General features: G+C 46.8%; 1 long non-coding RNA gene across 1 annotated transcript in view; it reads right to left on the reverse strand.

Annotated features, from left to right (window-relative positions):
• LOC149363662 (uncharacterized) overlaps window positions 1-19,978 on the reverse strand; it is a 123,677-nt gene extending 103,699 nt beyond the window's left edge. The window contains exon 1 of the long non-coding RNA XR_016288580.1: window positions 19,590-19,978. This is a non-coding gene — a long non-coding RNA (uncharacterized LOC149363662). The remainder of the gene's footprint in view (window positions 1-19,589) is intronic.
• Between the last annotated feature and the right edge of the window lie 4,411 nt (window positions 19,979-24,389).

The following is a 24,389-nucleotide window of genomic DNA, read 5'->3' on the forward strand; positions in this document are numbered from 1 at the left end:
CTACGGCGTCCCTCACATCCTGAGTCTCTTTAGGGCGTTCAACCCCATAGAACCCATCAACTCATTCATCCATTCTCCCGCTGCAGTACTTTCTTCTGATGCTCACTTCTGCAGCTGTCAGCGTCCAGGCAGCGTACTGCGCAGATAATCGTCATGCATCGCTGTGCGTTTCTGCTTGTTATCGCTCTGTCGTCCTCGCCAGGGAGAGGAAACGAAGTGCCGACTTTCGCAGGTCTCTTTGGATTGGCTTAATCCGATCAGCTTGGCTCTCGGCCGGTCTGACTTACGCGTCGTCCTATGAAGCGCGTAACAGACGCTTCGGTCGAGACACACGCAGTGGCTGCTGTGTGTAAGGGGCCCCGCCGCGCTAATGAACGTTAAAACAGACCATCTGCCTCGTTCATCGTCGGTTGGCTGTTTACGCGAAGCACGCTAATGGACGTAAATACACAGGCTGCTGCCTCACGTCAGCTGCAAACGAGTATGGACACCCACCCGCGATATACTGCCGCTTATTCACTTGGTAAATAAGATAAGAACTGGATTCCGCGAACGCTTCTCTTCTCTCTGTCTCCGTGCGCGAGGGTGCAGTAAGTGGGAGCTATAACGAACACTGACATAAACAGCGCGCCGTATCCCGTGGTACGCTTATCAGTCACGATGGCTCTGTGGTAGGGGAGCCAGGCTGCTGAGTATACGAAGTCGTGGGGTCGAATCCTGGCCGCGGCGGCCTCGCATTTCGACGTTGGCGGAATGCGAAACTGCTTCTGTGCTGTGTAATGTCAGTGCAAGTTGAAGAACCCAGACGGCGAAATTAATCTGGAGCCCTCCGTTGCGGTACATCTTTCTCTTTCTTCGTTCTTTCACTCCCTCATCATCATCATCATCATTTTATTTTGTGAAACCAATACATCAAAACTTGATTGGACCAGCTCAGCTAGCGAAAGGTCCAAATACAAGATATTGACAAAAGAAAATAGCAGACATTCAAACTACATGTACAAAAAGACGTGAGATACTACAGTCGCGGCATCGCACATATGTAAAGCGCATACATATTCTGAAAAGCAAACATATTCTGAAATAAACAAAACCATACACAAACGTATTTTCGGGTCCCTTCCTTCTTTCTCTCTTTCGTCTTTCATTGCCATATCCCTCACGGCAAAGTTCTCGTGTCCACTTGCAGTGAGACAGTTACTGCGTCTTTCCTTTCCTCAAAGCCGATTTTCACGGCGTAGTCGAGGTGTCCGCCGATTGAGAGGCAATTACTCTGCCTTTCCTTTTCTCGTAAAACAGTGCCATTTGTATTTATACCGCAATACGCGCCCGTGCACGTGCGGGCAAATGCGTATATAGACGCATGCGTATATGTGCAAACAAGTGCGCGAGTGGTGTTGTCTCGCGCAGGTGAATGGTGACGTAGCCTGCGAAGTGTTGGCTTGACTAAATTGGAAGCAGACTATCTAAGTGGAGGAGGGAAGAGGGGGTGGGGGGGGGGGGGGCTCTAGGTGGAAACGAAGCTTGAGGGGACTCAGTGAATAGTAACTACGGGAAGCGAGCAAAATCGCGAGTTGAGAATAGAGCTGCTTCTGCAACAGCGCCGTCACGATGAACTGTAGACTACAAAGGGTGACAGCGGCAGCTAGAGACATTCCTGGGTTGTTACGCGAGCGGACTGCTAGGTGTGTACCGCAAATGGAAGGCCTGAATTCGTTATACAAGTGTCGCTAGGGTAGAGTATTCGCCAGCAGCATTACGCAAGGCTATGGCCATCTGCTGCTAACAACATGCTCAGCCTCCCAACCGAGCGGAATCGTTGCTACTGGATCTTTGATACGCTTTCTCTCTCTCTCTCTCTCAAAATGCTTACATATGTGCAAGTTAACACTTTCCGCGACAATGCCAAATCGTTCTCGTGGTGACTTATTTTAGCTAACCCGGACTTCGGGTCCCTTGGCATCCAATGCGTAATTAAACCTGTCGAAGAAACCTTGTCATATCTGTCGTATGAGCCCAGTCGTCGACTCGAGGCAAACCACCTCAGTTCATTCTGTGTTTGTTCACGTACTAGAGCAAAGTTCACGGCCAGTAACTCCAAAAGTTCTGGTTTCAGAACAGTGTGACGGTAAGCCAAGGAACGGCATCAAACATAACCTCAGATATTATAACCAAAATTACATTAAATGAATTCTCATGTCCTTTATAACTTCCGGACACCCGTAAATGGCCAACGGGCAAAGATTACGACGCACAGCAACTAGTGCCTGAAATTCACCAACCTGCCTGCTGAGCCCAACCTGCACGGAGACTGGACACGCACAAAAAAGAATACTACAAGATAACTTTATCCGTAAAATATATGGTAGGATCAAATCCATCTCGCCCAGAAGGAAGCTTGTGCGAAAATGAACCCGCCACAAGCGCACCTGAGGCCTTCTCTTATTGCAATAAAATAACAGCTTTAGCTGAAGGGAAGAATAAAATACAGATTATGGCAGGAAAAGGAACGGGGTAATGTCGTTTATTCAGGAACCGGCTTTTATGAAAAAGAAAGCAAAAATATTAAAACTGACGCGTTGGATAAAAGCGCTGCATGGCGCTGTCGACAGGCGTTATCCAAACAAATGACTTTGAGAGCCGGCTGCTATGCAGCGCATTCGGCCCGAAACAGGTCGGAAGGCAATTATGTTTCCCTGCATCACACGTGGGAGAATAGCCGTTAATCCTGATGTCGAAAGAGGATTTTGGCATGTCGCGTCCTAGATGTTGCATGCGCCGAGGGGATTAAGAACTGAAGGATGGTGATCCTCTAACAGCCTGTGCCTGCAAGGACTGATCCGCTCGTTAAAAAATGGTTTTGATACACGACTGCGCGTGATTACGAGCTTGGAGGGATTTTCGGCCTGCTGCAGCATCCACACACGGGCGAGGCAAATCCCATGATTGTAACCTGGCAAAGACCAGACAGGTATGACGACACAGCAAGAGAGCCGAAAACATTTACGTAACCGTCCGCGTTTCATAACCGACGGCTGTCCTTGCCACCCGTTAATGGGTGTGCTCTACGTCAAGCTAAATGTTCCGTAATGACATCGCGCAGTAAAGGACTACTATGCCTGTATTAACTATACCTATATTCCTACCCTAGCCCAAGGGTATAGCGGTATAGTTCAGAGGCTGTGTCGAGCCCATGGAAATCAGGACAAACGACTCTAGTTCGTACGACTGCCGCCGCGTGCCTTGTGGCGCTGAACACTCAAATTCACCGCGGGAATTTTGAATGTTGCGTGTGTCCAGTTATTTTCTGTGGCCTTCGGAAATAGCAGGTAAGCGCGCAAGAAGCTCTTTATAGGTCAGATTTAGCTGCGTGGAGAAACAGTCGGCTATGATAATCACCATGTTCGCGCAGAATCTCTCCACTCAGTTACGCGCTGTCTGCTAATGGCGCCCAACAGAGGACGCTAGCTGCTGGACTCCAGGAAATCTGGCATGGACATTCTGAAGGAGAAAACGAAGTCGGGGGTTCGATTCCTGGCCTCGACACGGACAAATTTCTACGGAAGCGAAACACAAAGACAATCGTACGCTGAGATTGCGCCGTTTGCATGATACAATCTTGTCCGATTCGTCGTAAATTTTAACATCGCAAAATGTTTATTTGCGGATCAGCGCCATTTGCAGTTCTGCGATTGTGGGTTTTTCACACCATGAGCTGGGGGGAAAAAGGGGAATCATATTCGTAAAATCAGTTTAAATCGAGTTGCAGCATTACACTCCAGTGAACACTCAATAATAAGAGCATCTCTTATGCACTCGGCAACGGGGAAGCCGAGACCGAAGAGTGCGTGACGGCTGAACCTTGCTATAACGAAACGGTTCGTTATAACGGAGGTAAAAATATTCACTTCGCAATTTCCTATCGAAATCCCGTGTGTTCAATACCTATTTCTCAAAGAAGCGAATTGTGTCGCTAGTGGGTGATGACCAACCGCGTCTTTCTCTTAATGCAGAAATAACCGATCGCTTTAAGTTGACAGTTTCAAGAAATGATGCCCAGTATTGCAAGACACTACAAAACAGGCAAGTGACGGGAGATGACGTAACCCGTTACAGTGTAATTAGCTGGATGTAATAATTGTCACCGAAATGCTTAATTCAAGGTTAATTATTTAACCGGATGAAGAAATTCGTTCAGTTAGCGAATTACTTCACAGATTCATGGGTAATTTAACGGAATCGATGAATTACTTAATTACCGATTCTGTAAATTAATCTATCAAGTCAATTAATTAATATTTACTTTGGTGTGTCTACTAGACGCTCCAACAACGGGGCCCACGTCTCTGGATGTGGTAAAAAGCAAAGTTAGAGCGAAAACACGATTTAGAAACAGCAAAGGCATAAAGAAACAAACACGCAGCAACATAATCAGCAGCAGTCAGAGAAATTTCGCATTACTGCAGCTAAGCAGACTTGAGTGCATCCCTGGAATTTTTGTTTCGGTGGTGTTGATTTGAGTGAATTATGTGCGTCACTGTTTTAAGTAGGAGGTATTATTAGAGAAAGTAAATGAAACGGTAGTCAGTTATGACCGGTCGGACCCGAACCCTCGATTTCCGCGTGCATGCAAGTGCTCTACAAACTGAGCCGCGTCGGCGCCTGTCTCGCCTTCTACCGTGGAATGTATCTGCGTGTTGCCTAAACTTGGCAGTGTCCATCAGTGCCACCTTCGGCCATAAATAGCGGCGGCCATGCAAGACGCCGTCAATCGACGCAGCAGTTCAATATTCGCGCGCCTTGCGCGCAGTTTGGCGAAGCGCCAAGCCAGCGAAGCGACGCGCCGTATATATATTCCGCGCCGCGTTTCGAATCGTCAAGGCCAACGGCGCTGACCGTGGCACCCTGTGCTGCGAAGCTTATTTACTTCTAGAACCAATGATTTTTCGAACTAATCCTTTTCTATTTGTTAGTCGCACGAGGTGAGTCATGCTGCGGAAGTTCGCAAGAGAATACCAAAGCCCGTGAAAGGCAACCATTGTTTTCTTAAGATGCATTGCTGTCTTTTATCATCAGTTGTGCCGACTGCCCGATCTGAACGATAGCTGTTGTGTGGCGTCGCTTCATTTGAGGACGAATACCGAAAAGAATCACGGCAAAATTTGAAGCAATCATTAAATTATCTCTGCTTAGATTGTTTGCAAGGAGGCGGGATTGCATTCAAATTATCTCTGCTTAGATTGTTCGCAAGGAGGCGGGATTGCATTCAAATTATCTCTGCTTAGATTTTTCGCAAGGAGGCGGGATTGCATTCAATTTTTGTATTTTCCCGCCCTTCGTCATTAGAGAATTTTAGCACAGTGTGTACCGCCGGCGCTACCCCTTACCAAGAGCTGCCAATGCACATTCGTAGGTGACCCGATGCGCCAGGTTTTAGCCGCCGCGGTGGCTCAGCGGTTATGGTGCTCGGCTGCTGACCCAAAAGACGCGGGTTCGATCCCGGCTGCGGCGGCAAGAATTTCTTTGGAGGAGAAATTCTAGAGGCCCGTGTACTGTGCGATGTCAGTGCACGTTAAAGAACCCCAGGTGGTCGAAATTTCCGGAGCCCTCCACTACGGCGTCTCTCATAGCCTTAGTCGCTTTGGGACGTTAAACCCCATAAACCAAACCAAACCGATGCGCCAGGTTGAGACCAGATGCGGGGGCAGCTGCCTCGTCGGGACCGTCTGCGCATGCGCACTGGCTGTTCGCGATACGCGGTAAGCAATAGCGCTGAATGTACACGCTGCGCTAAAACTCCCTATTTGCTTTTCGCGTCACTGGATGTAGCCAGTCCCTCCTGAATGTGTCCTTGTTTCAGCCAATAAAAAAAGCGGGAATACAAACAGCAGGATCGAATCATGGTGGGAACGAAACTTAAATGGAATGAGAATAGAATTGAAATGGAATCAAAATATTATGATTTTTCAAACAGCACTTAGGAACCAGGACAGAGAACGAGAGGGGCCATGCACATGGGGCTGAACTTGCAACTGAGTTTTACTGGAATTAATCGTCAATATATACATGCACCAAACCTGCGCACACGTGCGCAGTCAAATACAGTCAAACCGCTTCAAAATGCACGTGTGTTATCCTCGATATGCTATCTACAGTGGTGAACGCTAATTTTTCTAGAAAGATAGCGTCACTAGCACGAAGGGTTCAGCTTCTTTCACTTTTTTCACCAGTCCTTCGAGACTGAAACTCTGCAGTAACACTATTGTCTTCTGTTTTCACGTAACCGGATTCTTTCCAAGAATACTAAAATTCTTCAGCACCGCTTCACGTGCGTTCTTAGTAAACTGACCTTTATAAATCTCAACAACAAAAACTCCCTCCTTACCCGATTGTACAGTGCGCAAACGACTGTCAAAAAAGTAAACTAAAAAGCGAAACTGATATTACGCTGCCCATTGGAACTCGTTCATCCTAACAGCCCTTCTTCAAAATATTAGCCCCGTTCTACTCTCTACCACACACGCGTGTTATCTAGAAGGTTCCGCGTCATGTTTCATAAAGCACGACCAGAAACCGCGCTTCTTTTGATCGGACGACAGCAAAGAGTGTGGCGGGCTCCGTGCAGTAAGTGCCGCCGAGTTCGTTTTGTTGAAGTGCGCAAGCAAGTTTCTAAGAAAGATGTATAGCTTTCCTTTGTAGTCGTATGGCTGCGCTCGGGTGGATGTCAATGAGTAATTACTCCCTTATTACAAATCTATCCACCTTGGGGGTTTCCCCTAAAACATTTGACCAACACTGTCCCCACTTCGAGTTATTGATCAATTCGCTCTCGGCCTACCATAACCTTGCCGCCCCGGTTAGCTCAGTTAGTAGAGCGACTGCTCCGGTGAAGCGGTGGTCCCGGGTTTGAACCCTGGACAAGGACGAATTTTTCTTTAACTACGAAGTTTCTGAGAAAGGGTGGATGTCAATGAGTAATTACTTCCCTATTACAAATCTACTCCACCTTAAGGGATTCCCCTAACATTTCGTTTGGTTTGGTTTATAAAGGTTTAACGTCCCAAAGCGACTCAGACTATGAGGGACGCCGTAGTGAAGGGCTTCGGAAATTTCGACCACCTGGGGTTCTTTAACGCGCACTGACATCACACAGTACACGGGCCTCTAGAATTTCGCCTCCATCGAAATTCGGCCGCCGCGGACGAGATCGGACCCGCGTGTTTCGGGTCAGCAGCCGAGCGCCGTAACCACTGAGCCACCGCGGCGGGTCTCCCCTAAACATTTGACCAGGTTCACCTATTGCGTCAGCCCTTCACCGCTTCGTGATAGTGTCGCACGAAGGCGCTGCGCTTGGTTCTTCGCGATGTATAATTTTAATAGCGTCAGCGTGTGGTACTACAACTCGAGTCACTGCTTTCATAAGAGAGCAGTGGGTGAACAGGGTGACCACGGGGCTAAAGAGAAGCCGGAAAACGAGAAAATAGCAGCAAACCATTTAATGTGAGAGCCCGAAATAACGCGGGGCAGTACTGCGAGACGACCGTACACTCCCGCGCCGGACGTGCCAGCGTCGTCACAGGCTCTAAATTCACAAACTATGTGCGCTATCTGTTGGAAAGCAGCTGCGGGGCTCATAAAAACGCAGGAAATAGTCTCGACTAAGTACAGTGCCTGGCGCTGCGAAATTAGTTTTATTGTCTCGTTTTTTTTTTGTTTTTTTCCTCTGAGGAGAAGCCAGCTGAGAATGATTACGGACGCCGTCACGGTGAAATACGACGCGAAGAACAACAGCCATATCAGGGCAAGGTCGCTCTATTAAAGTAATGGCTGTCATTTTCCTCTCTTCCCGTGCGTGTTGTATTCGTGCGCTGTATACAACCGGGCGTCGGTAGAGTCTTATCGCGAACGTTCCCTTAGATATATCGTGCGCGTTGCTGTGTCGACCTCTGTTCACACGTTGTATAACGGCACTGAACCTACGTTATAGTAGATATCCGAAGAAAAAATCGTGTACGGTCGTCACAGCTCATATGGATATGTAACGACTGCGAGGAAACAGCCGTTACAACGAAGATATAAGGCGTCCTTTGACTTCTTTCTAGCAAGGTTCGACTCCAAGTTCAAGCTTGGTGTGTTTTCTTTTTTATATACACCTAGGTCTGACACGGATATCAGGCTTTCCGTGTCAAGCGTATACTTGGCTTTAATTCACAGGGGCAACGCATAATAATAATCATCATCAAACTCACTACACCTACTCCAAGACAAAGACCTTTCCCATCATCATCATCAGCCTGACTACTCCCAGTGCAGGGCGGAGGCCTCTCCCATGTCTCTCGAATTAACCCAGTCCTTTGCCAGTTGCGGCGACCGTATCCCCGCAAACTTCTTAATCTCATCCGCCCACCTAACTTTCTGCCGTCCCCTGCTACGCTTGCCTTCTCTCGGAATCCACTCCGTTATCCTTAAGGACCAGCGGTTATCTTGCCTTCGCATTACATGCCCTGCCCAAGCCCATTTTTTCCTCTTGGTTTCAACAAGGCTGTCATTAACCAGCGTTTGTTCTCTCACTCACTCTGCACGCTTTCGATCTCTTAACGTTGCACCTATCATTTTATGGCGAAGCATACTACTTTAGCTACCACTTCAGCCCTTCACCGTGGTTATGCGCCTCCAAATCACGTGATACATGACGTCACACCACGTGACACGATGACGTCACGACAGTGGAGAAACGGCCGGGGGCCCACCTTGCGCCGTCGCTGTGGTTGTGCGCCTCCAAATCACGTGACACGACGTCACACCACGTGACACGATGACGTCACGACAACGACGTCACACCATGTGACACGATGACGTCACGACAGTGGAGAAACGGGGGCCCACCTCGCGCCGTCGCTGTGGTTGTGCGCCTCCAAATCACGTGATACATGACGTCACACCACGTGACACGATGACGTCACGACAGTGGAGAAACGGGGGCCCACCTCGCGCCGTCGCTGTGGTTGTGCGCCTCCAAATCACGTGATACATGACGTCACACCACGTGACACGATGACGTCACGACAGTGGAGAAACGGGGGCCCACCTCGCGCCGTCGCTGTGGTTGTGCGCCTCCAAATTACGCGACACGATGATGCTTCGCATTCTCCAGGCTTAACCAAGTTAAGCCTCAGCCATTTTTTTCTTTCCATGTGTCCCTATTAACAACCTTTCCCATGCGTCTCTAATTCACAATCAAGTCCTGTGCCAGCAGCGGCCACCTTATCCCCGCAAACTTCTTAATCTCATCCGCCCTTCTCACTTTCTGCCACTCCATGCTATACGCTTGCCTTATCTTGGAATCTAGTTTGTTATCCTTAACGCCCATCGGTTATGTTGCCTTGACCTGACATGACAGGACATGCCCCTTCCTTCTTGAATTCAGCTAGCATGTCATTAACGCGCGTATGTTCCTTGATCCATTCTACTCTCTTCCTGTCTCTTAACGTTACACGTTATCGTCTGTCAACGGAGTTGCAATTAAATGCGCACAAACACACCGCGAGAACAATACGCGCAATTTTGTAGCGAAAGCTACATTGGCCACAAACTTGAGATTTCACTGTGGCGGTGCTCCGAGGAGGCACAGAGACCGACCTTGAGCCGTTGCCTAGGAACCACCGCAGTTGGCGGACGCCGCGCGATCGCCGCGCCATCTGGCATGACGTCATACCGCGCGCCTCGCCGCAGAGCCACCGCCGCCGTTTTGTATGACGTCACACTGCTTGTCTCGTCGTTGCGTTCGCCTCCGCTCGCTTCATCAGCTGTGTCGCATGCCTGATAACATGACGGAGGATCGAAACAACAACATAGCTAGACAACCAGACTAACCTGGACCTGCAATCAAGATTAACCAAGGCTAACCAAGCCATTCCTTACCTTTCGCTACGTATATCCTGGCATAGTCGAGCTAAGCCACTGCCAATTTTTCTATGAGAAGTTCGAACTCTACACTCTTAACAGAAAGGAGTAAAAAGGAAGTAAGCTGTACGCTAGCGCACTCCCTTTTATAAAAAAAAATAACGCTATAGGACACCTTACTCCCTTTTTAAAGCGAAAGCTTTACTACTTGCACTTTCAAGCCTTTGCGTGCGATGGCGGTGCACATGAAATGACCTTTCGCATGACCTCTGTGTGACGTCACGCCGAAGAGCTGGGCGACCATCTCGCGCCGTCTGCGAGTAGTGGCGGTGCCACCACCGGCGGCCTTAGATTAGATTGGATTAGACTACATTACATTAGATTAGATTGGACTAAATTGGATTGGATTGGATTAGATTAGATTACATGAGGTCAGATTACATTAGATTACATTACATTGGATTGGATTGGATTGGATGGTATAACCGATGCATCACCACAAGTCTAACCACAAGCACCACCACCAGCTACACTACCAGCTGAACCATGGCGTAGCTACGGATATTGCTTTCGCAATTACCGGGCTTAACCAAGCTAGGCCACAGCGAATTTTTTTACTCCCATATTCCTCTTAGAGTGTACTTTCTGTGCTACATATAACAGTGTGTTGCGGACAGACAATTATTGCGCCGTCCCAAATCCGCAAAGTGACGCTACTTTGTATGCGGGCACATGTGAGACGGAGTGGAAATATACAGGTGAATAACGCTCGGTAACATCTTACCAGGCTCGCAGTCGGAAGCGTCACGATTCCCTCCCGGTTGGCGAATCTTGCTGAAGTAATAACTGAACGGAAAGCGTTAAAAAATGGCAGGTTTCAACGCAGGATTCTTAGATACGCACGATTGCCTAATACACGCAGGCGCCCGCACAGTGTTGTAGCTCATATGACCCCGCACTGAAAATGTCCTCATTGCGAGCCCGTTTCCGCTTGCTGCATGCGTTCGGTTTGCGGAAGCGGAATTCTTCCCGCTGAACGGCTGAACTGTGCGCTGGATCGGTTTTAATTAAAACCGTTGGCTGGGATACAACCACCTCAGTATCCGGCCATACACTGCGATCAAATTTTCGCAAGAATGCGCTTGAGGTGCGTGCAGTCGCCTACAGTGCTCAGTAAACTTCCTCTCTGAATTCAGCTGTTCGCCGACAGATGACGCGAGAACTTGAAAAGCTCCAAATTTCGATCTAACTGGAGTTTTTTTTTTTTTATTTCGAAAGCGTTACTAGACCAATCACGAGAAAAGCGGGTGAGTGTGTGTGTATGCGCGTCTTCGTGCGTGCGTGCGTACGCGCGGATGGTACAGAAAATCCAAGCGATGGCGAGAAAAATAGGGTGACGTCATCAAGTGGCCGTACGACGCACACAGCAAGCCGAGCGCCTCCACTTCAGACAATTCTATACATGTCATTTGTCTATACACATATTCGCCACTGGCCGACTTCCATGTGGCGCCAGTTTTCCCGATACTTACCAAACCTGTGACGCAATCGTTCGTCGTACAGCGTTGCAGGTGGCATTTCCGTGGCAGTGTCCATGGGCAACGCCATATTGGGCACTGGCTCTGCTCGTAGTGCAGGAAAGAGTTGAGGATTAAGCTCTCAAACATTCTGCCCTTAGCCTAAAAAAACCGGTTTTCCCGAGGGCCGTGAAGAGGTCTATAGCTTACATGTGCTAGTCAAGTTGGAGGTAGGCTTGCGACCGCGATTCGAACGGACGATATTCGCACCTTCAATCGTATGCCCTCCCAGTCTTTCGTATCAAAACTGTGGTGTCATACGCGTGTGCTTGTGTGTGCGTGGTGTCATACGTCGTCGCAGGATTTCATTACGACCGGTTGTGTGTGCTCGTGCGATGAACAAGTGAACCACCAACGTGTACAGCCTCGAAATCGGCACCACCCGGAGTAAAATGTGGTCGTCCGCGCAAATACGCGAACGCCGAAGAAGCACGACAGCGTCTCTAACGTTTCACATTCCCAAAAATAAACAGTCTTACGTGTATCTGCCGAATTTTTTTCTCTTCTTTGCTACTCCATTCAAATTTCTATTCCAAAACACGAGGAGTGGAAGGAGTACCGTAATCGTATGTTAAACAGCTCTATCAGCCTGCGCTGATATAACAGGATTCAAACGCACCTATTAAAGCGCGTTTAATCCTACGCAGACGCAAGCTGAGGTGACTTCATCTTTTAACGTATTTGTGAACGCGTAGGCTAAGAATGTAGTTCAATAATTTCAGGTACTTCGTTTGATAATCAACACTCGCAAGCGATACATTTAGGGCAGTCAAACGGTTCGCAGTGGTTATGAATTCTTTATGGTGTACTTGTGCTGTGCAAAAGGGTGTGAATTCGAATCTAGAAATGGCAAACGATCTTCATGGAGGCGCAATGTGAAAAAAAAAAAAGCCTGCGTACTGAGATATTGTTCCGCACTAAAGAACACCGTGTTTTCGAAATTAATTCTCACCGTATGCCACGACATTCCTAAAACCCGAGGCTTATCGTGCCATACGCAGGAAAATCTAATGCTTTTTTTTTAATACGCGAAGAATAAAATCTTGAGCGGAAGGTTTTAAAGCTTTCAATCACGCAAAATTGACGACTGCTTTTTTGCGAATGTTTCGTCCTGCGTTACTCGGAGTTCCCGAAATATAATACCGGCAGAAAAGCTTCGCCTTCTGTCTGTTCATAAATATGCGTCAGGTCCGAAAGCGCCCGTTCAACTCCTTTCGCGAACATGCAGATTACTCGCGCGAAAGCTCGCTTCAGGATCCGAGAAAGAGGCGCCTCGAAAAAAAAATATGTACCATACGTCGATGTCGAAACTCTTGTCCCGTACGCGACGGGAATAGAGCGCCTCAGAATTTGCACAAATTGTACGTCTTTTTGAGGGTCCTTATGCCGCAAGGAAGAGAAATGAGAACGAAAAAGGGAAGTAAAGAGTTTTAGACTTCGAACGCCAGCCTGACGCTTTCTTGACGCTGCCAGAAATGACAAAAAAAAAAAGTAGGAAAATAATAGCTGCGCGCTTTCAAAGAACGCGTCCCACATCCACGTCGAAGTTGTTTCAATTTGCACAGGGCCAGGCTATACGCTGAAAATGCGCGTACATACGTTCGCCCAGTTCTGGAGAAATTTTGAAACTTCGCAGCCTTTTCGCGTGCTCCAAAACAGTTTCGTGTTACGTATGTATGCTTATGCTCAGTCAGTATCGTTTTTTGTTGTTTTTTTTTTTTTTACCTGCCGAGAATGTTTCGTGGGAAGCCCTGTCGTGCGGGTTTTGCGTCGCTGATTCGCTGCTGCGTTGAGTTCAAGCGGCGAATGGCCGTACTATTGGAAAAAAAAAAAAATAATAAATACGCCAAAACAGAATTTATCTGCGCTCATGCCCTCGTTTTTTGTTGTTTTTTTTTAGGTCGCACAATGGAAGTATTAATGGGTATGTTTAAGAGAGCGCCGTACTAACGTCAGAACGTTCGATTTCGAAACACGGTAACAACATCAAAGGAAGCACGAGCGTGACGAGAGTTTGATCGTTTCCGGAAGACTCGTTACAAAATAACCATTATAGTTGCTGGTCCAACGCCATCTCTGCGCAGCTCTTCTTGCGTTATCAAATTTGGGAATTCCCGTCTGTTCTCTCTTCTATGGGGGGGGGGGGGGGGGGTCGTTTGTTCATGCACAAACTGAATAAGCACCCAGAACTGTGTATACACCCTCTACTGCCGATGCCAAGCATGCCTTTGGTTATATAAGTGTTTTGTCGCTGCGTTGAAGTTTTAAATAAGTAAGCCACATTTCAATGGGTCTCTGCGACTCACTCTGTGCCCAGCAGTAGTGTATAATTTGTGTGAGTGGAGTTTATGCAGAAGGTTAACTTGTTCAATCTTCCTCTTCAAATTTCTTCAAATCGACTTCCACTTCGTGAAAAGTGACAGAAGACTGCCCGCCGCTCTGAACGACTGAAAGGTCATGCGGCTGCACTTGTACTGAACGGCCTGTTTCTAGCCTGCTTCACCTTATAGATTGAAGAAATTACCTGCGTGCAGCGCGCCTAAACAGTAAACTTGTTCGGGGATAACCAGTACTGACCACTTCTTATTTAAATGCATCCTCCGAACCGCGCGCTACAAATGTTGCTCCCGCTGACTACGCCGTGCAGTAAACGGAAAGAAATAGGGAAAGTTAGAGCCTGCCTCATAATTGGGAGCAGAATAGGTCCGAGTGGAAAAACTGCGGGCTACCTGTCATCTTTTTTCAACCTTTCTCTCGACAAAGTGATCATCATCAGATATGTTAATTTATGCTGGAAATACTAGTTTTGTCTTCTGTCTCTTTCCCACATCGAAGTCCGAGTGTCGTCTGCTTCCTTCGACGTGTATAATGCAGAAACCCGCATCAAGACCTCTTCCTATTGGTGTTTGCCGATTTGGTAAGATTACGTACATCGATCTTGTCTGTTGCAACTTGCTTCCGTGTCTGTATAGGAAATGTTGGTGCCGTGGTCTGTGAACGGACGTTTGTGCAATCAGGCCAAGTCTCTTCACTACTACTTTTTGTTTTGTTGTGAAGATGTATCTTTAGAAACATTTTGCAGCGAAGTACAAATAAAAGTCGTATGGATGTCTCACCTCGCCGCGTGTGGTTCCTCCCATTGAAGGAAAACTCTGGTCTAGTATGTCGTGTGACTTCTATACGTATAGTGGACGCTTCAGATTTTGGAAGAGCCGCATGATATATCGATACGTAAAGCGTCCAAGATTCGTGCAGCCTCATTTTCCTGACCACCAACGCGCTTTGGCTTGTAACATGCATATGGCGCAAAGTCATCTCACCGACTGAGCTCATATTCTTGATCGAAGTGTGCATTCACTGTCAGGTTTTGTTGTGAACAGACTGTAAGCACCATATGGACTTGCAAGCGAAACTCATGGTTCTGCGTTGTTGTTTTTTCAGCATTAGAAAAAGAAGTATGCTTATAACTTAGTGGCCAGTGTGCCTTTCTACAAACTAAAAACTCCGCGGTTGTATTACAGGATACTTAAACAGTGACATGCTCTTCTATTCTCAGTTTTCACAGGGAGTGCGTTGAAATACTTCCGTGTGACACTGCAAGACAGTGAGTAAAGCGCGATTTATATCCATATTTGGGCACTGCGCGGCTTAAAAGATTATAATTTGCGAAATGGTCTGAGAACTGTCTAAAGCCGCGCCCATTGCTCCTGGCAGGTTTATACATTTGAGAAATAACGGTAAAATACGCACCTCTGTACATTTGCACACGTTTGTTCGTGCCTGAGGTCTGACTGGTGCACAATAGCATCACCGCATCCGAATAATGTGTGCGAGTTGTCGATTGTTATGTAACATGAGTTTGCTGTGTTTTTACTATACTGGTTGGTTGGTTGGTTTATGGGGTTACACAAAAGCCCTTGCATCTGTACCGGTGCAGAAAGCAAACTGTTTACCTTTATAGTCCCAGGAAGTCCGGCGCAACATACGGAAAACATCGATCGTTTCGCACGGGTTTGGTGAGGCTCATACCGCTGTGTTGCGCTGGGACAAAGTGCATTATTATCTCATCTCAGTATTATCTTATCTCATCTATTATCTCATCTCAGCACTAAGATCTTTGTGCAAAGTAAAACAGTCGGTTTTATGAGTATTTTCTTTTTTTTTCAAAACCTGACTACTTTATCATCCTTACAATGTGTGTTGAAAGGACTTGAGCTGGTGAACTGCATGCCATGAATTGTTGCTTACGTCACCAAATAGGTTCACGAAACTGAGCATATTTGCCCTTCGCTCGCGAGCAAACCTTCTCCCTTTTCAACAGAAAAAAAGGGGCAACGTCGACCAGTGAGTTGTGTTAAAACCAGACGTCTCTGCTTCCATACGGAACCTTGTTCACTGGAACGTCTTCTTTTGACCCAAAACGTCTTCAACCCAAACCAATGGTCAGTGTTGCTTTCTTTGTGTTGTTGTTGATGTTGTTGAAATGAACTTACTACCCTATCAGATAAAATTTCGCTGAACTTTGGATTTCAAAGCTTTTACCCTTTTACGCATCGTCATTTGCATTACAAAAAAGCGTACGATACCCTTAGACGCAGAGCTGTTATATATAGCTTTCCATTGCGCATTACCGACCCCAATGTCACCGGGAATCGCTTTTCAGCAACCCGTGGAAAACTTTCTAAAACTTCCACTCACTCCGGAAAGGCTGCTATCAAAAAAAAATGAGGACACTAAGGCGCTAAGGAGAAACAGTCTGTTTTTCTTTCTAGTTGACCACGTCAGGCGGAAAAAGGAAAAAAAAAAACACGGAATAAAAACAACAAAACTCATTTGCGAATGGTAGCGCGAGAGGTGAGAGCCTTCTAAATTTCGCGCAAAATTCGTCGCACACACCAGCTGCCCGTCGTTCCCGCTCCCTTTCAGGCTATCGCGAAATTTCCGCGTAATATCTCATTAGTTACCCAAGGAGCTCCAGGTTCTTTAATTAAATCGGCGATGGTTGCCCCTTCAGGCTGCTTTCAATATCCATTATTTTTAACTGAACCACTCAGGAGGCTAGTGCGTGACAGGAAATGACGCTTGACAGTTTTCATTATTACGAAGTCATCGTAATTATTACATTTTAGGGTGGCTTCAACTTGCTTGTTTCACTCTTTTATTGCTTTTGGTACTTGTTGACGCAAGTGCCCGCAAGACAAAGCAGGAAAAGTAGATGCCTCGAAGTTTATATTAAAAAAATGATAATACAAATGAAAAGCACGTGTGCGATGTACCTAATACCTACCTAAAAGTGCCTTAAAGTACATAATTCAGCATTGACATTCTACGAAGAGCAATGTTTCTGTTTCCATTTTTTCTCCCACGTTCTCGTATCCTGCTTTGAACTCTGCAGCGTGGCAGGATGCATTTAGAAAAGTTATCTGAAAACGGAAAGCCGATGCATTTAGTGCGTTGAACAAGATTTTGCCATAACAGAAATTCTAGGTAACTTTCCGTTCGCGGTGATTTTATACAATATTAACGCTTGCTAGCGTGTTTTTCTTTTCTTTTTTTTTCTCTGTTATGTCGCGTAGCAGCGCTCTGAATCGCAAGTTCAACGGGAAACCATTAGTACAGATTCTACTTCTCTATCACATCGCTTTACGAACGCTGCCACGACTTTGGCTTTCAATCAACTGGTTGCTTGTTATTTTGTGACATTTGGTTGCCTTGATTCAAAGAGTTTCTTGCAGCTCTGTGTATTTTACAGTAATCCAATGTAAAGGCGTGGTGTTTTAGTGTGTACAAGAATGTCATGGTGAAGTTTTAGCGTTGCGTTCATCCAGCGTTTTTGCCGTGATTTTTAGATACCGGCTTCCAGGCACCGCATACGCATATGCCTTGTTTACGTGGGCTTTGGCGTATGCAGTGAATGGGAGAAAAAGTTTAAAAGCTGCAGAAAGTGATAAAAACTACGTTTACAGCTGAGTCATCAATGAGGAAGGGCTCAAAAGGCAACGTCGAAACTCAGCAGTCAAAGCGTATGCAGAAACGCAAAGTGACAGTGCACACATCTCTGCCTGTTTTCTCACGACAGCCGAACGCCAAGAAAGTGCACAACAACATGAAAGAGAGGATGGAACGTGTTGCATCATTAATGTGCAGCAAAGTTTGTGCTCCATTGGACAAGAATTTCAAAATTAGAACTGCTCCTTTTCTCTCAACGACCTGTCGATTTCGTACCCCGTCGTATACGTGACGCTCACCGGTTGCGCGTGCTAATATACGTTTGGCACTGAATAACAAAAGAAACGCAAAATGTAGTAAAGGACTGTTTGAAAGCGAGAAACATTTACACTTTCCGTTTATTCGCATTTACCTGAGCGTCAAACGCGCGTGTGCGGCATATTTTGCCGCCTGTAAAGCTGGCAACACGCATTGCAGTGCTGTTCAACAACAGAGTATCTGTGTGTTCAGCTGAAAAAAGGGGTGAGATTACCAACGCCGCCGCTATCAATCACGTGATCTGCATCCATAGTTTGCACAAGGTTTCCTTTCAACATTAGATACGAAGCACTGGGTTTTTTGAGGGCTCTATGATCATGGCGCTCGTAGCGAATTGAACAACAAAGCGGTAACGAACGTCGATTACCTGTTCCCCCTTTTTTTTCTGCTCTTCACTGTGACGAGGTCAACATCCATGCGGAATACCGTACTCGCGCTCTTCTTTCGTGTCGTGAACTCGGAGAAGACGTGGTGCAACGCCAGCTATATGTTTCGCGTTCTTGCGTCGACGACTCACGAAATTTCGAAACAGACTTGACCAACTGACCGTTGCAAAGGCTAAGTTCATCGTACGTTTGTGCGAGCGCTGGTTGCAGCTTCCCGCTTACAAGAAGAAAAGAAATACAGAAGAGAAGAAAATAAAAAAAAAGTTCATTCCGAGAGAGTCTCGTTAGTCCTGTTAGCGCAGCGTGGCGAAACGCTGGGCCGCCCGCTCTCCTGGCCTGGCATAGCCTGACACGCGCAACAGGCTGTATGCCCCGCGCTTCGGGGGCAGCGAGATGCTGTCGGCAGGCTGGCGCCTGCACACAATCACGCTCGCGACTGTTTCGAGCGGCCTGCTATAAATAAAGCCGCTATAGAGCGGCCTGCTATAGAGTGAGAACCGAGTAACTAAAACAACAGGAAAGCGAAAGGTACATTGACACCTTTTTCTTGCTTCTGCTATTGTTAAGTGTAACGTTCGTCACGATGCCTTCGACGCCAAGTTAAACAGACCCGTCGAGTGAAGCCAGAGAAGAACGTACGGTGTATGTGTGAGAAAAGCATACGATTCTTTTGTGGCTGGAGGGAGAAGGGGAAAGCAATTCAAAGCGCGGAACATCTCGTTACGCACAAGCCTGTAACAGAAGGTCGTAAACAGCCCCTCACTGTTGGTCCGTTCCAAAGCGCGCGCCTTGCAAGGAACAAGACGATTGTTAGTGCGGCCTTGCGCTGTAGGATTCACGCGTTCTGGAGACCGAAGAAACGACGAAGAAAAATACAAAAAACAAAAAGCGGGAAACCTGCCCCACTTCCCGCGCGCGCCAAAGCCACGCCGGGGCACGGCCACAGGTTGGTGCGGTCGGTCGGTCGGCCGGTCGGCTTATCCGCGGGCAACGACTTAACGGGAGCGTGGAACGAGCGAAGGAAGCAGAGCGCGTGAAAGATGAAGCCTCAAGAACGGACGAGGCGAACGGAGGAAAGAAAGGAAACGAAAAAGAACGAAAGACAGAGAAAAAAAAAAGAGCTGAGAAACGTGGATCAAAAGCCGGCCGCTTCGCTACAGAAGCGAGCTCGCTTAGCGTGCGTGCATGGCAAGAGACAGCGCGAGCGCGGTCCTCTCAAGTGCGGCGCGATCGAAACAGGTTTCCAAGCCCCGTCGGCGCGCTGTCGAGCTTAGGCTGTCGTCTGCTTCGTCGAGCAGCATTTCCCCTGCCCTACCCAACGCGAGGCCGTCGCTACTGCAGGGTTGTTCTAGCGTCGAGGTTCTCGACTTTCGGTTGTTCAACCCGCCACGCGCGCAGTAGGGTTTGCGGAGGAGAAGAAGGCATCCAAGCTGTGAAAAGAAAAGGGGCCGCTCACCTTCATGTCGGGACGGTCTGGAGCGACCGGCGGTCGCGGCGGCGGCTCGGAAGGCGTCTGCCATTGACGGCTTCTCGGCGTCTCTCCCACCCGCGGCGCCCCGACCGACACCAGCGACCGGCTCCGGGGTCTTCGCTCTGGGAGGAGGGAGGAGGGAACGGGAAACGAGCGCGGGGCGAGATGGGATCGGCCACTGGACAGGCAAAAACATAGCGCGCGCCGGCACCGCGCGGCTCTGAGCCGGGCCCGCGGCTGTGGCGCGCCGCTGGCGCCATCGGGAGTCCGGGTCGGGAAACGGAGCGATGCTAAGTTTGCGGGGGTAGGAAATATGTGGAGCGCGACTGGCGCCACGTGGTGTCAGGGAAGCAAAGTTGGGGGTGAGGAGGGGATGGCGGTGGAGGGAGAGGAGGAAAAGAAGAAAACCGGTTTTCTTTGGTGTATAGGAGAGATGGATAGAGAGAGATTAACTTTTTTGGGAGAAGAGAAAGGGATGAAGATGTCCTCTGTAGGAGGGCCTCCTAGTTCAGTAGCACTCTAGACGAAGTCTCGGATCGGATCCGGTAAATCAGGTCGCATAGGCTACATGGCTACATGCCGCCCGGGATGCGGGATGAAAAATGCGGACGAGTTTGGGCGAGATGTAGGAGTTAGTCTGGATTCGCCTCCAAATTAAACTGCCCTCAGATTCTAATCATTTGTGAGGCGAAGCGTGGTGAAATCCTCGCTTCGGTGAGGCGCATGACACGTTTCAGTGGTTCCTCGTTGAGGACACTATTGTTTTTGTTCACTGATGCCCGTCATTAAGCAAACCATGTATCTTGTCAATGGTTTCAAGGCATAACGTCTGGTCGGGAATCATGAGGCGGATTAAGTTAACTGGTCACTGACCATGGTCAAAAACAAATGGCGTTTCGGGAGCGCTGCGACTCCATTGTTCACAATGAGGCAACCGGGTGGACGCCCTGGTTTTTGTAGCACGTAGTAGTGCTTTTAATGATCATAGATAGGATGCAGGGTGCCATCGTTCTTGCTTAGTGTGATAGGCGCTGTCTCAAGTGGCTCAAGGTTTCGGCGGGCTAACGAATTCTTTTCTGTTGCTACTATCCTTACTTTGTCCTAGTTAATCTCGTGTGAATATAGCCAAGAGAATTTAGCCATGTTTAGACCAAAATATACAAGACTTCTAATGTCAAATTTTCACTGGCGAGGAAACCATAATCCGCTGTCCAAACAAGAATTCTTGCAATAGAAGCGCAAAGGTCGCCAAATGCATATAAATTTAGTGGTTAAATATTACTTTTAAAGATTGGCGGAACGGCTTTTTAGGCTACAAGAGGAGTTCTGTTTATAAATTCATGCTACCCAAGGCGATGACTGGCGACAATCTTCAGTAACGAAAGTATTACGCAGTAATTGAAAGCGAAACGTCGTAGGGAATTCGCCGACAAATTTGCTGCTGCTTCGCGACAGAGCGCACACTCACAAGTCTCGAAAATCACAAGCTGCTTTGGGAATGCGACTTTATGAAGTTTAAATATTCTCCCTGCAGTTCAGACCTGGGCCACGAGGACTACTTTATTTTCCGTAACTAAAAAAAAAAGTCTGCGCGGACAATGATTCCCTGCAATCAAAGGAGCTTTAGCATGTCCCCTGCAGTAGCAATTAAGAAGCCTCCACTTATGAGGGCAATCATAGGAAGCATAGATGAATTAATGCTTTGATACTGTGAAATGGATAAGTTAAATTCTCTCCAAAATTTTCGTTTTATTTTTAAGGTAGACAACTAATTTAACACCTCTCGCATTACCCTTGTCAGGAACTAACAGATGTGCACATTTTGGAAGCACTTGGTGAACACATTCAATCACTCGGAGTGCCCATAGAGCATGAAAAGAGCCATGTAATCAAAAATTTTTTAGTGAGGGGATGCTTATTGTCAGTTCGGTTTCAACATATGCTAGTGCAAGGACTGAACACCTATAAGTTCCCGTTCTAGATGCCAAAAAGTTTTTGACAGGCTTCAAAGTAGAACCTCTCCCCCAAATCCCAACTATTGTGGCACCACAAACAGAGATATACAGGGTGTTTCACCTAAGACTTTCTGCAATTTTTAAAAATAAGCTATTTGTGTTAGATGCGCGCTTTTTCTGGCATAGCATTGTCAGTGATGTAGTACATCATAATGCAGCTAAGACGTGCTAACTAGCAGGCTTATTAACCAATATTTAATAGCTAACTTTTAAACTATTACCGTTGGGCTCCTTAATTATTGAGAGGCATGTAGCCCACCATAAGTAATGTCCATATCCGTTTTTAGAATTTCGAGAACGCGATTATCCTCGGCGCTGTGGCCCAACAAATTTCGCCAAAATACATGCGGTTTGAGAAGCTTGCAGGCAAAGCAACCTCTCCAGTTAACCTAACTCGTCGAGATAGCCAAAATTTGTTGGGCCACAGCGCCGAGGATAATCGCGTTCTCGAACTTCTAAAAACGGATATGGACATTACTTACGGTGGGCTACATGCCTCTCAATAATTAAGGAGCCCAACGGTAATAGTTTAAAAGTCAACTATTAAATATTGGTTAACAAGCGTGCTAGTTAGCACGTCTTAGCTGCATTATGATGTACTACATCACTGACAATGTTATGCCAGAAAAAGCGCGCATCTAATTCAAATAGCTTATTTTTAAAAATTGCAGAAAGTCTTAGGTGAAACACCCTGTATATCCTCAGGAACATCTGAAGGGGCAGATGCGTAATCCTGATGCGTAACGAATGTGACAGTCTAATGCGGACCAATATTCTTTGCCGGTTCGAGGTAAATGCCTGTGGCTTTGAGGTGCTTCTATACAAAGTTCTGAGTGTGTAGGCAAGTTATAGAAAATTCAAAATAGAGCCGTTAAATTTTCTTCTTGGTAATTATAATCGGCAAGTTAGTATGACGGAAAGCAAACTAAAACTTAAATGGCAAGAGTTGAAGGACCGTAGAAGGTACATCAGACTGAAATTTTTCCATGAGATTTATTATTCGAAAACTGGCATAAACCGCGAACAATATATCCAGGCGCCTCATTATATCTCAAAGCGACTGGACCACTGCTTGAAGGTCAGGGAATTTTCTTGCAAGGGTGACGTCTTGCGTTATTATTTTTTTGTTAGAACTGTTCGAGACTGGAACAGTTTGCCATCGAGAATTGTATGTATCACATCTAATGATGCATTTTTCTATGCACTACAATAATTGTTTTATACCTGTAATGAAGTCTGTACCCCCCCTGCTGTAATGCCCTGCGGGGTGATGCAGGTAACTAATAAATAGATAAATAAAATGCGCTTTCAGACAACTGGCTATAGAAGGCTGCGAATTTCTAAATTAAAACACTGAACTCATTCCGATTTATTTACGGCTCTTCGACAAGTGCAGTTTCAACGCCACGGTCACTGCGTGCCCCCAACCCACCATACACCGCACCTGCACTCCACCAGGGCTGCACTCGGTGCGGACCGCACCTCCGGTACTCTCTAGTGACGTCACTGAATTAATAACAGTAGAACTTTATTTTTGTTTTGTAATTACGTGAACACTAAAATAACATTTTGGTCACATCGTTAGCATAATGTCTACATTTAGCGTTAGATTAATGCTTACACTGCAACGTGTAACGTTATTTGATAATTTTTGACATTATCATATTGTTCCAGTGTGACATGTGACGCACGTTACTTGAACTTAGCAACTGTTTTATAACATTATTCCAATGTTAGTTGCTACCTGAGTTTAATATGTCTGTATTTCGCTCTTATTCTCGGCTCATGAGGAAGCTCACATGCGGTAGTTTTAATCTACCATAAAATAATAATTATCGAGAGTGGTTGACGCTATATGCGGGAACTAAGATTTGGAATAGTTTACCGCCAGGGATAGAACAGTCCCATGACACCTCTAATGTACCGAAGACATACTTTATGAACTTCATATCACTAATGTGACTGCAGTTTCCACTTTTTGTATTTCTTGCGCTATATTTGTTTGATTAAATTTTATACATTTGTCTGCACTACAGCAGGCATACCCTTTGCTTTTACATTTTTCCCAGTGTTGTCTTTTCGCCATGTGCCAGTATTTTTGCTTTTTTTTTTTTTTCACTTCACGTAAGTTCTGGGCCATTGCCATATGTATCTTATTTTTGGCGCTCACCAGCCTCTAGGTACGGGTCCAAACGGTGTTTGGTAAGTTGTATGGCACAGATAGAAACAAACTGAAAACTCTCGGGGGCGGGGGGGGGGGGGGGGGGGGCCGAAAGGAGGGTTAGCTATCGCCATTATTTCTTCGCACAGAGGTAGGAAGGCGAAATAATCGGGAGCTAGTTTTCCTTTTTGTTCTCTTTCTCCTCTTTACATCGGGGTCGTTACAGTAGTTCCAGTGTAGCAGCTATTGTTGCCGTCCGGCATAAAGCTTCGATCTTGAGTGTCGTATCGGTACATAAAGGCGTTACGATGCATATATAATAGCGCACAGGGACCATTCAGGAAGGAGCACTGCTACGGCAGTGACTACCCGGGCTTTGTTGCTTGGCTGCTTGGAAGAAGAGTCCGTGCCGCGCAAGTGATATGGAGACGGCCGTTGAAAAGGACGCACTCTCGAGGTTCTTCCACACAGTGAATCCTATAACAAGCAGCATTACACAGGCACCTGATTCACGAAGTAACTGCCTCGATATGGCGTTCGGCTGCTTATACCAAAGTCTCGGGATTGAAGTTTGAGGTTTATTTTTACCGCAAAGCAAGATTGATACAT

Source organism: Amblyomma mixtum, chromosome 2, assembly GCF_055824585.1.
Source record: "Amblyomma mixtum isolate Tamu chromosome 2, ASM5582458v1, whole genome shotgun sequence".
Classification (NCBI taxonomy): Eukaryota; Metazoa; Arthropoda; class Arachnida; order Ixodida; family Ixodidae; genus Amblyomma; species Amblyomma mixtum.